Source organism: Somniosus microcephalus, chromosome 4, assembly GCF_052327205.1.
Source record: "Somniosus microcephalus isolate GS21.2 chromosome 4, FLI_Smic_1.0, whole genome shotgun sequence".
Classification (NCBI taxonomy): domain Eukaryota; kingdom Metazoa; phylum Chordata; class Chondrichthyes; order Squaliformes; family Somniosidae; genus Somniosus; species Somniosus microcephalus.
Genome location: NC_140990.1, coordinates 77,288,089 through 77,303,235, shown reverse-complemented (window position 1 = coordinate 77,303,235; position 15,147 = coordinate 77,288,089). Strand labels below are relative to the sequence as shown.

Below are 15,147 nucleotides of genomic sequence, written 5' to 3'. Positions count from 1 at the left end.
TATTACATCCAATTCCCTCGTCCAGATCATTAATATATATTGTGGGCAGAAACATGGCAAATGCACTATGTGGATAAATGTGAGGTTATCCACTTTGTTGGCAAAAACAGGAAGGCAGATTATTATTTGAATGGCAATAGATTGGGAGAAGAGGAAGTGCAAAGAGACCTAGGTGTTCATGTGCACCAGTCGCTGAAGGTAAGTATGCAGGTGCAGCAGGCGGTTCAGAAGGCAAATGGAATGTTGGCCTTCGTAGCAAGAGGGTTTGAGTACAAGAACAAGGATGTCTTGCTGCAGTTGTACAGGGCCTTGGTGAGACCGCACCTTGAGTATTGTGTGCTGTTTTGGTCACCTTACCTGAGGAAGGATGTTCTTGCCATGGAGGGAGTGCAGAGAAGATTCACCAGGCTGATACCTGGGATGGCAGGAATGACGTACGAGGAGAGATTGTGTCAATTGGGCTTATACTCACTGGAGTTTAGAAGATTGAGAGGGGATCTCATCGAAACCTATAAAATTCTGTCAGGTCTGGACAGACTAGATGCAGAAAGGATGTTTCTGATGGCCGGGGAGTCCAGAACCAGGGGTCATAGTCTAAGGATAAGGGGTAAGCCATTTAGGACTGAAATGAGGAGGAATTGCTTCACCCAGAGAGTGGTAAACCTGTGGAATTCTCTACCACAGAGGGCGGTGGAGGCCAGTTCATTAAATATATTCAAGAAAGAGTTGGATATATTTCTTAAGGCTAAAGGGATCAAGGGATATGGGGAGAAGGCAGGGACAGGGCACTGAGTTTGGATGATCAGCCATGATCTCATTGAATGGCGGAGCAGGCTCGAAGGGCTGAATGGCCGACTCCTGCTCCTATCTTCTATGTTTCTATGTTTCTATAGTAAGCCTGAGGATTGGGAGAGCTTTAGAAACCAACAAAGGATGACCAAAAAATTGATAAAAAGGGAGAAAATAGATTGAGAGTAAACTAGCAAGAAATATAAAAACAGATTGTAACAGCTTCTACAAGTATGTAAAAAGGAAGAGAGTATCAAAAGTAAACATTAGTCCCTTAAAGACTGAGACAGATGAAATTATAACGGAGAATAAGGAAATGGCAGAGACTTTAAACAAATATTTTGTATCTGTCTTCAGAGTAGAAGACACAAAAAGCATACCAGAAATGGTGGGGAACCAAGGGGCTAATGAGAATGAGGAACTTAAAGTAATTAATATCTGTCGGGAAAAAGTACTTGAGAAACTAATGGGACTAAAAGCCGACAAATCCCCTGGACCAGATGGCCTACATCCTAGGGTTCTAAAGAGGTGGCTGCAGAGATATTGGATGCATTGGTTGTGATCTTCCAAAATTCCCTAGATACTAGAATGGTCCCAGCGGATTGGAAGGTAGCAAATATAACCCCGCTATTCAAGAAAGGAGGGAGAGAGAAAACAGGGATCTACAGGCCAGTTAGCCTGACATCAGTTGTCAGGAAAATGCTGGAATCCATTATTTAAGGAAGTAGTAACAAGGCATTTAGAAAATCATAATATGATTAGGGAGAGTCAACACGGATTTATGAAAGGGAAATTGTGTTTAACAAATGTTTTTGAGAATGTAACTAGCAGGGTAGATAAAGGGGAACCAGTGGTTGTAGTACATTTGGATTTCCAAAAGGCACTTGATAAGGTGCCACATAAAAGGTTGCCAAAAGGATAAATCTTCATTGAGAAAGACACGGATTAATCAAGGATCGTCAGCACGGATTTGTTAAGGGAAGGTCGTGTCTGACAAACTTGATTGAATTTTTTGAGGAGGTAACAAGGAGGGTAGATGAGGATAGTGTGTTTGATGTAGTGTATATGGACTTTAGTAAGGCTTTTGATACGGTTCCACATGGCAGACTGGTCACAAAGTTAAAAGCCCATGGGATCCAGGGCAAAGTGTCAAGTTGGATTCAAAACTGGCTCAGAGGCAGGAAGCAGAGGTTAATGGCTGATGGGTGTTTTTGTGTCTGTAAGGCTGTTTCCAGTGGGGTTCCGCAGGGCTCAGTACTAGGTCCCTTGCTTTTTGTGGTATATATCAATGATCTAGACTTGAATATAGGGGATATGATTAAGAAGTTTGCAGATGATACTAACATTGGCTGTGTGGCTGATACTGAAGAAGGAAGCTGTAGACTGTAGGAAGATATCAATAAATTGGTCAGGTGGGCAGAACAGTGGCAAATGGAATTCAATCCGGAGAAGTGTGAGGTAATGCATTTGGGGAGGGCTAACAAGGAAAGGGAATACACATTAAATGGTAGGACACTGAGTAGTGTAGAGGAACAAAGGGACCTTGGAGTGCCTGTCCACAGATCCCTGAAGGTAGCAGGCCAGGTAGATAAGGTGGTTAAGAAGGCTTACGGAATGCTTGCCTTTATTAGCTATGGCATAGAATACAAGAGCAGGGGGTTATGCTTCAACTGTATAAAGCAATAGTTAGGCCTCAGCTAGAGTACTGCATGCAGTTCTGGTCACCACATTACAGGAAAGATGTGATTGCACTGGAGAGGGTACAGAGGAGATTTACAAGGATGTTGCCGAGAGTAGAGAATCTTCGCTATGAGGAAAGACTGGATCGGCTGGGTCTGTTTTCCTTGGAACAGAGGAGGCTGAGGGGAGATTTATTGAGGTGTATAAAATTATGAGGGGCATAGACAAAGTGGATAGAAAGGACATTTTTCCCTTAGCAGAGGGGTCAAAAACCAGGGGGCACAGATTTAAAGTAATTGGTGGAAGGTTTAGAGGGGGTTTGAGGGGAAATTTCTTCACCCAGAGGGTTGTGGGGGTCTGGAACTCACTGCCTGAAAGGGTGGTAGAGGCAGGAACCCTAACCATGTTTAAAAAGTACTTGGATGTGCACTTGGGATGCTCTAACCTGCAGGGCTACGGACCAAGAGCTGGGAAGTGGGATTAGGCTGGATAGCTCTTTGTTGGCCGGCACGGACACGATGGGCCGAAATGGCCTCCTGCCGTGCTGTAACTTTCTATGATTCTATGAAATAAAAGTGAAAGCAAGTATAACGCAACAGTAAGACTCTTACAGAGTGAAGGAACAGAGAGATCGAGGAGTGCAGATATACAGATCTCCAACGATGGGGAAAAATGGCGATAAAAAGACAAAAGGGATATTAAGCTTTATACAGAATTTGCTGATTATCTAATGTTAAATTTGCACAAGAGATTGGTTAGGCCCACAGTTGGAACATTGTGTGCAGTTTTGGACACCCCACTACAGGAAGTATATTAGAGCCAAGGAAAGGATAGGATTATATTTCAATAGAGGAGGAAGTTAGAAGACATTTTTGCCACATAGCGGGTTATTACAATGTGGAATAATTTACCCCAAGTAACTATTATGGCAGAGTCAATAAGATCATTTAAAAGCAAATTGAATAAGTTTTGAAAATATAAAAGAATATGGGGAAAGGGCAGTGAAATCGACAGACAGCTGCAGTGAAAAGCTAGCATGATTGGTCTAATAGTCACTTTCTGTGCTGCAAATTCCATGATTCTATTAACTCCTTGATATATTGCTGAAAGATCAATATTTGGAAATAATTCCACTGGACCATCTCAACCTTACTGATAACCTATTTATTTCACCAGAGAAAGACCTTAGTCATTCATGAATTATCAATGATCAGGTCTTGCTAACTTGTGGAACAGTCAGAGTATTTTACAGTTGCCATTATGTAGCCTCAACTTATTGCAAATTACACAGTACTTATGAAAACATTTATGAATCAGTCATTTCACTGAAATTCACAGCAAAAAGCATCCACTTACTTGTAAGGCTTTTGTGGAAGAATGCTGATTTGAGTCTTGTCCAGTATTTTCTTCAATTTGTTCCGTCCTGCCACTGTGTTTGCCTTTGCCTTCTTATTCGCTTTATCTAACCCAATCACCTGTTCCACATCTACAGCAAGGTGTGGAATGGAGTAATGGCTGCCTCTCTTGTCACCAATCTTAAGTAAGTGTGGAGAACCATTTCTCTTCTCTTCTGTGAGTCTGGACAGAAGTTCTTTAAATACTGTGTAAAAGGTATAAAATTGAATTAACCAAAGAAGTTTTCTGATCACTGATGATTTTTTTGATTTTATAACCAAAGAGATTTCTGCGACAACACAGATTTCAGGGGGGGAAATTCTGTACAATGCTACATTCAGACCTCATTCAAGAAACATAGAATTTCTATGGCCAGTATAATCAGTAGCTGACAGGTGCACTGCACATCATTGACATTGAAGCTGAAAACACTTGAAGCTCAATTTATTACACGTGCTCTGGTGCAAAGCACAATATAATAATTGAATGGAAAACGGAGTACGAATTAGGTGGTCTCACTCACTGCATTCAACAACTTCTTATGCATTATCCTTCTATAATGAGTGAAATTCCTCAGATAATGAAGCAATCCGTGGTCACATCCAGCAATACCTGGACAATATCCAGGCTTGGGCTGATAAGTGGCAAGTAACATTCGTGCCACACAAGTGCCAGGCAATGACCATCTTCAATAAGAGATGGTCTAACCACTACCCTGTGACATTCAATGGCATTACCATTGTTAAATCCCCCCCACCATCAACAACTTGGGGATCCCCCTTGAAAAGAAACTTAACTGGACCATCCACATACTGAGGCTACAGGAGCAGGTCAGAGGCTGGGTATTCTGCGGCAAGTGACTCACCCCGTGACTACCCAAAGCCTTTCCACCACCTACAAGGCATAAGTCAGGAATCTGATGGAATACTCTCCACTTGCCTGGGTGAGTGCAGCTGCAACAACACTCAAGAAGCTCGACACCATCCAGGACAAAGTAGCCTGCTTGATTGGCACCCCTTCCACCACGTTAAACATTCACTCCCCCCACCACCAGCACTATGTGGCTACAGTGTGTACCATCTACAAGACGCACTGCAGCAACTCGCCAAGGCTTCTTCGACAGCAGCTCCCAAACCCGTGCCATCTACCATCTTGAAGGACCAGGGCAGCAGACGCATGGGAACACCACCCCTTCAAAGTCACATCCTGACTTAGAAATATATCATTGTTCCTTCATCGTAGCTGGATCAAAATCCTGGAACTCCTTCCTCAACAGCACTGTGGGAACACCTTCGCCACATGGACTGCAGCGGTTCAAGGACAATTAGACGGGCAATAAATGCTGGCCTTTCCAGCGACGCCCACATCCCGAGAATGAATACAAAAAAATGAACCAACAGGGTGTGAATGATGGGTTTTTCTGTGGTATAGACTTCTTGGAACTGGATCAAGATGGCCTAAATTCATTTTGTGTAGGCCCCTTACATTCAGCAGTAATGACTCAGTCCGTCAGTCCAGCGTGGATTTTAATCCAGGTCCTAGAAGTGGAATGATTATGTGCTACTGTGGTACCGCCTGCGTGTTCAAATCACGTCGGGGTCACCAATGTAGCGGTTCGTGTAGATCGCCACTAAATAAGAGAGTTTGACTTCGACGAACTATTAACAAGTTGTTTATTTACAGGAACAGACTAATTACATCAGGTAAGATGGCTGGCTGTAGGAGCACCGTGGTAGGTCTTGTCCCAGCGGGGACTCCACGAGGACTGAGTTCGCAGTCCTGTGGGGAGCGTGATGACGTCATCGCGTTTGTGTTGTGACGTCATCACGTTGTTCGCGTTTCCCGCGCTTAGGGCGTCACTTGATGCGCGTCGTTGCGTCGCTGGCCGTTGAGGCCGTGCCCGCGAGGCCGGGCTGTGCCGGTGCTTGCCGCGGGAGCGGAAGATCGCGTCGCTCCCGTCGGCTGGCCGTTGAGGCCGAAGTCGCGAGGCCGGGCTGTGCTGGTGGCCGTCCTAGAAGGCTGAGTCGGGCCGGCGGCCGCCGCACGCACATCACGTCGTACGTGACGTGACATCAACACGTTAGGGTGCATCTTAAAGGGGCAACGGCCCCAAAAGGTAAGTTAAAGGGAATTATGTGTCTTTATTATGTATGGTACAACTGGTGGTACCGCCACATGGGCCCCCCCAGACACGAACCGCTACACTACATTAATGCAGCATCCAGTCCAGACACTGCTGAACAATCCCTGAGGCCGTTCCTTATCAATGCACTGCAAACACAGCAACCGAAGTGCAACTGTGCGGAAGCTTTTTGGATGCACCACAATCACAAAAGCTTTGGTATCAGGGTACAACTGATGTATAAACAGTTGCTAAATATTAAAATTATTCAACAGCCAAACACAGGCTAAACCACAGGGAAGGAAGATTGGACTCCGGAGTCTTCTCTCCGCCTTCCGCCGCCATCACCCGACTGGCGGCACTGACTGCGCACGTGCGGGACCCGCCCCACCCCCCACGCCGCGCCTGCGCACCAGGCCCCTGCAGCATTGATAGGGCCTATTCTACCGCGCGGAGCGTTCTGGGTAACAACCAGCGCCATTGTCTCGGCCGGCTGAGGAGCGCAGAGATACATTTAGAGCAAGCAATAGGAGGAGGAGGAGAAAATCAATGAAAGTTGATTCCTGTGATTTCAGACACCGGGATGAGCCGCGCGGCGTCCATTGGAGCAATGCTCGGATACACTCAGCGCATGGGCAACTAGCACAATTTTAGAAAGGGTTAGAAGATGAGATTAAATTGTTATAGTTTATTATTCTGTTTAAAAAAAATAAGTGGATGATTAGCATGGGTTAGATACAGATTAAGACTCCCTCTGCACTGTCCCATTAAACACTCCCAGGACAGGTACAGCAGAGATGAGATACAGAATACAGATACAGAATACAGCTCCCTCTACATTCATTCATGGGATATGGGCGTCGCTGGCAAGGCCAGCATTTATTGCCCATCCCTAATTACCCTTGAGCAGGTGGTGGTGAGCCGACTTCTTGATCCGCTGCAGTCCTTGTTGTGAAGGTACTCCCACAGTGCTGTTAGGCAGGAAGTTCCAGGATTTTGATCCAGTGGCGATGAAGGATTGGCAATATATTTCTAAGTCAGGATGGTGTGTGACTTGGAGGGGAACTTACAGGTGGTGGTGTTCCCATCCACCTGCTGCCCTTGTCCTTCTAAGTGGTAGAGGTCGCGGGTTTGGGAGGTGCTGCCGAAGAAGTATTGGTGAGTTGCTGCAGTGCATCTTGTAGATGGAACACACTGCGGCCACAGTGCGCCGGTGGTGCAGCGAGTGAATATTTAAGGTGGGGTGCCAATCAAGCGGGCTGCTTTGTCCTGGATAGTGTCGAGCTTCTTGAGTGTTGTTGGAGCTGCACTCATTGAGGCAAGTGGAGAGTATTCTATCACACTCCTGACTTGTGCCTTGTAAATGGTGGAAAGGCTTTGGCGAGTCAGGGGGTGAGAGACCTGCCACAGGATACCCAGCCTCTGACCTTTGGAATTCTATTCTCCAGAGAGCTGTGGAGGCTGGGTCATTGAGTGTGTTTAAAGTGGAGATAGACAGATATTTGAGCGATAAGGGAGTCAAGGGTTATGGGGAGCGGGCAGGGAAGTGGAGTTGAGGCCAAGATCAGATCAGCCATGATCTTATTCAATGGCAGAGCAGCCTCGAGGGGCCAAATGACCTACTCCTGCTCCTACATCTTATGTTCTTGTGTCTCTCATCAGCTCCGGCTGCTGGGCTGATTTGTGGCTGATACCGCGCCTGCGCCCCAAGGCCCCGCCTCCTCCTGCTCCACAGGTCAGGTGGGCAGAACAGTGGCAAATGGAATTCAATCTGGAGAAGTGTGAGGTAATGCATTTGGGGAGGGCTAACAAGGCAAGGGAATACACAATAAATGGTAGGACACTGAGAAGTGCAGAAAATCAGAGGGACCTTGGAGTGCATGTCCACAGATCCTGAAGGTAGCAGGACAGGTAGATAAGGTGGTTAAGAAGGCATACAGGATACTTGCCTTTATTAGCTGAGGCATAGAATATAAGAGCAGGGAGGTTATGCTTGAACTGTATAAAACACTAGTTAGGCTGCAGCTAGAATAATGCATACAGTTCTGGTCACCACATTACAGGAAGGATGTGATTGCACTAGAGTGGGTGCAGAGGAGATTTACGAGGATGTTGCCTGGTCTGGGGAATTTTATATATAAGCAGAGATGGCTGGGGTTGTTTTCTTTGGAACAGAGGAGGCTGAGGGGAGACCTAATTGAGGTGTATAAAATTATGAGGGGCCTAGATAGAGTGTATAGGAAGGACATATTTCCCTTAGCAGAGAGGGTCAATAGCCAGGGGGCATAGATTTAAACTAATTGGTCAGAAGTTGAAAGGGCGGTAGAGGGAGAGACCCTCATTACATTTAAAAAGTACTTAGATATGTACTTGGGGAAAATGCTAGAGTCCATTATAAAAGATGTAATAGCAGAGCACTTGGAAAACAGTGACAGGATCGGACAAAGTCAACATGGATTTACAAAAGGTAAATCGTGCTTGACTAATCTACGGGAATTTTTTGAGGATGTAACTGGTAAAATAGATAAGGGAGAACCAGTGGATGCGGTGTATTTGGACTTTCAGAAGGCTTTCGATAAGGTCCCGCATAAGAGATTAGCGTGCAAAATTAAGGCACATGGGATTGGGGGCAAGGTATTGACTTGGATAGAGAACTGGTTGGCAGATAGAAAGCAAAGAGTTGGAATAAACGGGTCATTTTCCGAGTGGCAGGCAGTGACTAGTGGGGTACCGCAAGGATCGGTCCTAGGACCCCAGCTGTTCACAATATATATTAATGATCTGGACGAGGGAATTGGATGTAATATCTCCAAATTTGCAGACGGCACAAAGCTGGGTGGGAGGGTATGCTGTGAGGAGGATGTCGTGAAACTCCAGTACGATTTGGACAGGTTGGGTGATTGGGCAGAAACATGGCAAATGCACTATAATGTGGATAAATGTGAGGTTATCCACTTTGTTGGCAAAAACAGGAAGGCAGATTATTACTTGAATGGCAATAGATTGGGAGAAGGGGAAGTGCAAAGAGACCTGGGTGTTCTTGTGCACCAGTCGCTGAAGGTAAGCATGCAGGTGCAGCAGGCGGTTAAGAAGGCAAATGGTATGTTGGCCTTCGTCGCAAGAGGGTTTGAGTACAGGAACAAGGATGTCTTGCTGCAGTTGTACAGGGCCTTGGTGAGACCACACCTTGAGTATTGTGTGCAGTTTTGGTCGCCTTTATCTGAGGAAGGATGTTCTTGCCATGGAAGGAGTTCAGCGAAGATTCACCAGGCTGATACCTGGGATGGCAGGAATGACGTATGAGGAGAGATTGGGTCGATTGGGCTTATACTCGCTGGAGTTTAGAAGAATGAGAGGGGATCTCATTCAAACTTATAAATTTCTGACAGGACTGGACAGACTAGATGCAGGAAGGATGTTCCTGATGGTCGGGGAGTCCAGAACCAGGGGTCACAGTCTAAGGATAAGGGATAAGCCATTTAGGACAGAAATGAGGAGGAATTGTTTCACCCAGAGAGTGGTGAACCTGTGGAATTCTCTGCCACAGAAGGCAGAAGAAGCCAATTCATTACATATATTCAAGAAGGAGTTGGATATATTTCTTAAGGCTAAACGGATCAAGGGATATGGGGAGAAGGCAGGAACAGGGTACTGAATTTGGATGATCAGCCATGATCTCATTGAATGGCGGAGCAGGCTCGAGGGGCCGAATGGCCTACTCCTGCTCCTATCTTCTATGTTTCTATGGACAAAAAAATCTTAACTGGGTTTTCTAGAGCAACAACTGAAGAAAGCAAGGGAACAGGTTATCCACTGAGCCTCAGAGAGACCAGGAAACGAGGCAGAAAATAAATACTTTTTTAATTTACAATATCTGCAATAGCCCAGACTATCACTTCACACCACTGCATAATTATTTCAGTCAACCATATATCTTTGCTGGTCTTAAGAAATGCAGCTACTTTGAAAATAATATATATTTAAAAAAACTGATCATGTAAATTGCATCTATGAAATTATAGCTGTATATAAAAACCTACCAAACAAGTTTGTTTTCACAGTGATAGACAAATGAATGTTGTTCCTAAGAATTTCCAAGGCTTTAGGTAGCTGAATATTCTCAAAGTTTTGTCCATTAACCTCCATTATCTGAAAAACATCAAATGTGTAATTACATTTCAAAAGACTGTCATACAAGCTAACATTGCCATTCCTGCATTCCATTTTCTACTTCAGAACTGTTATAGGTCAGCGAGAAAATCCCAAAAGCGTAATTCTAAAAACATTGGCCCGGATATTCCGATCCCTACGGGTGGGTACGCGCTGTGTACCCACCCGTAGGGACATCGGAAATGCTGGTTTCAGGCATGCAGATTGCTCTCGACAGATCGGACGTCTGCCATGGAGAAGGGCCTGTCTGGGCGGATAGTACCGCTTTCTGGAGCCCCTCTGCCCGCAGAAAACCTTTAGAATTCTTATGCCTGGTAAAAGCAGGCGTAAGGCCTCATTTTACCAGGTAAAGAGTTGAAAAAAGTTTTTTTTTTTTTTAAAAAGTTCAGTCATTTATCATTTAAAAATACTTTTAAAAAAGTTAAATTTATTTTTAGCCCTGTAAAAAACTTTAATTATTTGTTTAAAATATTTAATTTATTGTAATTTCAACTAATTTTTAAAATGTGATTTAAAAAAAATGTCTTTAATGTTTTGAGTGTTTTTGGGGTGATCTCCATTCATATATTTGACAGGTCTATCTGTCAAGTGTATGAAGGGAGATTCCCTTCTTTGATTGTCTCCCCCCACGTGATCCCAGGGACGCTTGCGAACCACATGCACCCCTGGGATACCTAGGCCCTGCACACTCCTGCACGCGGGAAGCCTCCGATCGGAAAATAGGGCCCATTGGCTCCTCAAGAAGGTAATAGAGCCTGACCCTAACTTAAAATATATCATAAAGAGAGGACAAGTCATAGCTCACCATGCAATTCAAAGAAAAACTTCACAAGTGAAGCTTATTGTAACTGTTACTTTATGGGAACAAAATTCTCCTAGATGATTAGTGAAAAAGTCAGCATGAAGGTGGTGACAGAATTACACCAAATGGTCGGCCACGTGATATATTCTCTTCATACTTCTTGTATGTTTCCAAAAACAACATGCTTCAATTAGTGCTTTTTAAATTTTGTCACCCAAGAAAATCTGATTTATAATGTCACTTTGTGATTGTGATGGTTGTACTTACAAAAATATTATTCGAAACACCACTACTGCTAGAAACAGAAGATAAAATCAACAATGAATTTCTAGCTTTCATTTCATGAGTGCAGGACATAGGGCCTACTGATCTAAATCAGTTTTAAATGGTTAGGAATTAGTACTAATGGTGCCAGACTGGGATTGTGCTAATAGCACTCAAGTTTCATAGATCCACATTTGCATAATTATTCACATATTCAAATGCAGATTTTGGGCAGGTGCATGGAGCATTCTAGGAAGCAGAACATTGCATGCAAATGAATTTTAAAGGAACAGGACAATTCAAGGTAAATGTCACAATAGGGAGACAAAATTCTGAAGGCCTTTAGAAAGACTCAAAAATGTCTCAATACCAACTTGTATTTATATGGTGCCTTTAACGTAATAAAACGTCCCAAGGCACTTCACAGGAGCGTTATAAAACAAAATTTGATACCGAGCCATATAAGAGCATATTAGGGCAGAGGAACCAAAAGCTTGGTCAAAGAAGTAGGTTTTAAGGAGCATCTTAAAGGAGGGAAGAGTGGTAGAGAGCCAGAGAGATTTAGGGAGGGAATTCCAGAGTTTAGGGCCTAGGCAGCTGAAGGCACGGCTACCAATAGTTGAGTGGTTAAAATCGGGGATGCTCAAGAGGCCAGAATTAGAGGAACGCAGATATCTCGGAGGGTTGTGGGGCTAGAAGAGATTACAGAGATAGGGAGTGACGAGGCCATGGAGGGATTTGGAAACAAGGATGAGAATTTTAAAATCGAGGTCATCCGATCTTGAAATGATTTCAACCCATTAACAGACTTTTGCCAAGGCTTAACCAACAGAAGATTAAGAAATGACAGGGAAAATTGAAGGGAAAAGAAACCCCATATGCAGGCAGGAATCTACAGGCAAGTGAAAGAGCAGCCAGCATCCAACACTCTGTTTAATGGCTGCTAATTGGAAATAGCACTGCATAAGATGGTTGGAAGGAAGGATTGCCTTCTGTGCCACGCCACAGCAGCATCCTTTAACGTTCATATTGCAGCATGCCTGAAAGGTGGTACAGACAAGTTTGAAGTTGCACCAGACTGGCATTCGCACCCGTACGACCAGATTTAGGAACAGCTTCTTTCCCAGGGCTGTCATGCTACTGAACTCCACAAATAAACTCTAAAGCCTGCACATCTGCCAATGCACTTTATAATGGTTATGTTTATGTTAATGTATTACAAGCCAAATGTATGTTAAATGTCTTAATCTAAATGTACACTCTCGGGAGCTGCAAGCCTACATTTCATTGTACTGCACTTGTGCACTAACAATGGCAATAAAAGTTGATTTGATTTGATTTGACTAATGGCTGCGCCAATCTTTTGCTGCATCTTGGAGGATGTAGCTGCACAGGTGGGTGAGCACAGATCATCGTTTGTGCAGCCTTTGCTGCTTTGCATCACTTCAGTGGTTTTCCTCCATTAGTACCAGTCATGGTACTGGGGGAAACAAAAATAGAATAAATGGCACAAAGACTTATGACAAGCTAAGTGCCAAAAAGGAAAATAAAACACGCGAGAAACGGTCTAAAAACTGCTGAATGAATTCTCTTACTGGCTCTTTCCACTTATTTTCCTAAGCAATTCAGTTCCCTAGGATGTCTATTTATACAAGCATAATTTGGAAGTGCCAAGTGTGAAGGCTTTAAAAAGACATTGGAGGCATTATTATACCACCCACTCCCTGGACATGCACACCACATGCAAAAGGGGCAGAGACCCAGCATTGCAGATCTCTGAGCCATTTTCTGTGCCATAGCACTGTGAACTGGTGCACAAAGGAAGTTGACGAGATGAAAATCGACCCTCAAGAGGTAGTAGGCCTCTTCATAAATGAAACAAAGTTTTTCTTTTTCAAATCAGTTGTCTCCCAATCTTTCTCAATGCCAGCAACCAAAAAGTAGTCCCAAAATTTGCCAGACCTTCAACCATTTGTATCCTCTTGGGCATTTGCCCTGGCATTTATTCTTTTGTAAATGACCTTTTGTAAATGAAGACTTGACATGGCGCACAGGAGCCTATAGTCGATGCTGACACCTTTCTGATCGGGAAACATATATTGATATAAGTGAATGGTCAGCTTGAAGGGATAATTACTAGTCCTAGCCCCTTTAGGGCTACCCCGGATCAGGCGTATTCCTCAGACATTCACTTTCAACTAAAGTTTAAGCTAGCCAAATCCTAAAGACGCTTAATTGGGTCTAAAGGTCCGGACTATCTCTCCCTAAAGGAAAGGAACAACCTAAAAATGTTACCGTCCTCCAGATAGCACTTTTAATAAGTTTAGCTAGACTGTAACATTCCGGATATTATGAGGGTCCAGAAAACTCCCCCAGAATTCTGTAACTCCTCACCAAAGAGTGTACAGAGATTGAGTTCACGAGTTTGATACAGAAGTATTATGTGAGACAATTCTAAAAATATATAGATTTATTAAAGAACCGACATGTAATTCACAGTTGGTGAGTCAATCACAACATTAACAGTTCCAAAAAGAGAAAACTTTACAATCTTATTATCAGAGATCCTTACTCTCAAATCTTAACTTTGCTACAGTTTTACAGTTCTTCGTTTTATTCAGGATATCCACCAAAATCAAATACAATACCTTCGATCCCCGAGGTACAAAGAGTTGTAGACTTACAGAGCCTGCCTCTGAAGCCGAGAATCACTTTGCTCCTTTACAGCGAGTCTACTATCCCATTTGAGAGTACAATATTTATACCCTTTTCCAGTGGTATTTCCTTTAAGGTTTTCTGCTGATGTAAGCTAATTATCTATAGTCATTTTTCTGCTGACTTCTGCAATTCTTAGTCACCTCAGCTGGTAGCAATACAGAATCATGCCTTTCCACTAGGTGTTCTAAGTTTACCATAAAAAACAGTGCAACAGCAGGTGCATTTTATTTGATGTCATTTTTACTAAGGCAGATGTTTGTGCTTCTTTATGAAGTGTAAATTAGAACACCTTGTACAGGGTGAACCATTGTTCGTTCCCAAAGATTCAGACTGTCAGGAGCCTTTAACCTTCTGTTTCAATAAGGTTATTGATTCAGTGTCAACAACTATCTTATCTCTATAGCCAGAATGCTATCACAGCTTTTCCATAGTTAAGGTTTCTAGATTTCCAGACCCAGTTTGTCATGTTTTAATAAGACCAGAATTCTTTCATAGAATGGTGTATTTTTCTGAATAGGTTTTATGGCGTATTCCTTCACAAGCTCACCACACCTGCACTGGAGAAAATGATAACAAGGGATGACGTCTTTCAAATCTCATACTTGCAGTTAACAGGAGCACAGAAACTTGTGGTAAAATTATGTTTGGGTATCAATGGGTTGTCACAGTTATCTTATAGACTGATGCATATTCCAGTAATTCTGCTTTGTCAATGGAATATTTAATTCTGCATCAGAAAAGCTCAGAGCTCCAGACAACAAGGTCTGCGAGACTATTCCACACTCAACAGCAATGAGGTGTGAAGTTTTGCCGCTGACATTCTGTGCAGACATTTATATTTTAATACATTTGTTGGCAGAAATTATTTTTTTCCATAAAAATTATTTAAAGAAAAAGCCAGACAAACCTGATCACCACGTTTCAACCCAGCTTCAGTAGCTTTGCTACCAGGCTCTATGCTGTCTAGGAAATTCCCAAAACCTTTCTCAGTGCCTCCCAACAGGATAAATGGCAAAGGGGCTTCTTGTGATGGCTTCATTAGCGTTATTAGCCGCCGTTTGGCCTTAGCTGTGCAAGCGATGTTCAACAGTTTGAGGTGACCACCCATTTTCTACACAACATAAAAAAAATATCATTTACAAACTGAAATTCAACTTCTGTTGATAGTTGTTTAATGTTTCTGAAGAGAGGGGGCTTCAAAAATAAT

General features: G+C 43.4%; 1 pseudogene; it reads right to left on the bottom strand.

The window, feature by feature from the left end:
- Positions 1 to 15,147, bottom strand: part of LOC147119287 (rap guanine nucleotide exchange factor 2-like) — a 127,450-nt pseudogene that overhangs the window by 98,601 nt on the left and 13,702 nt on the right.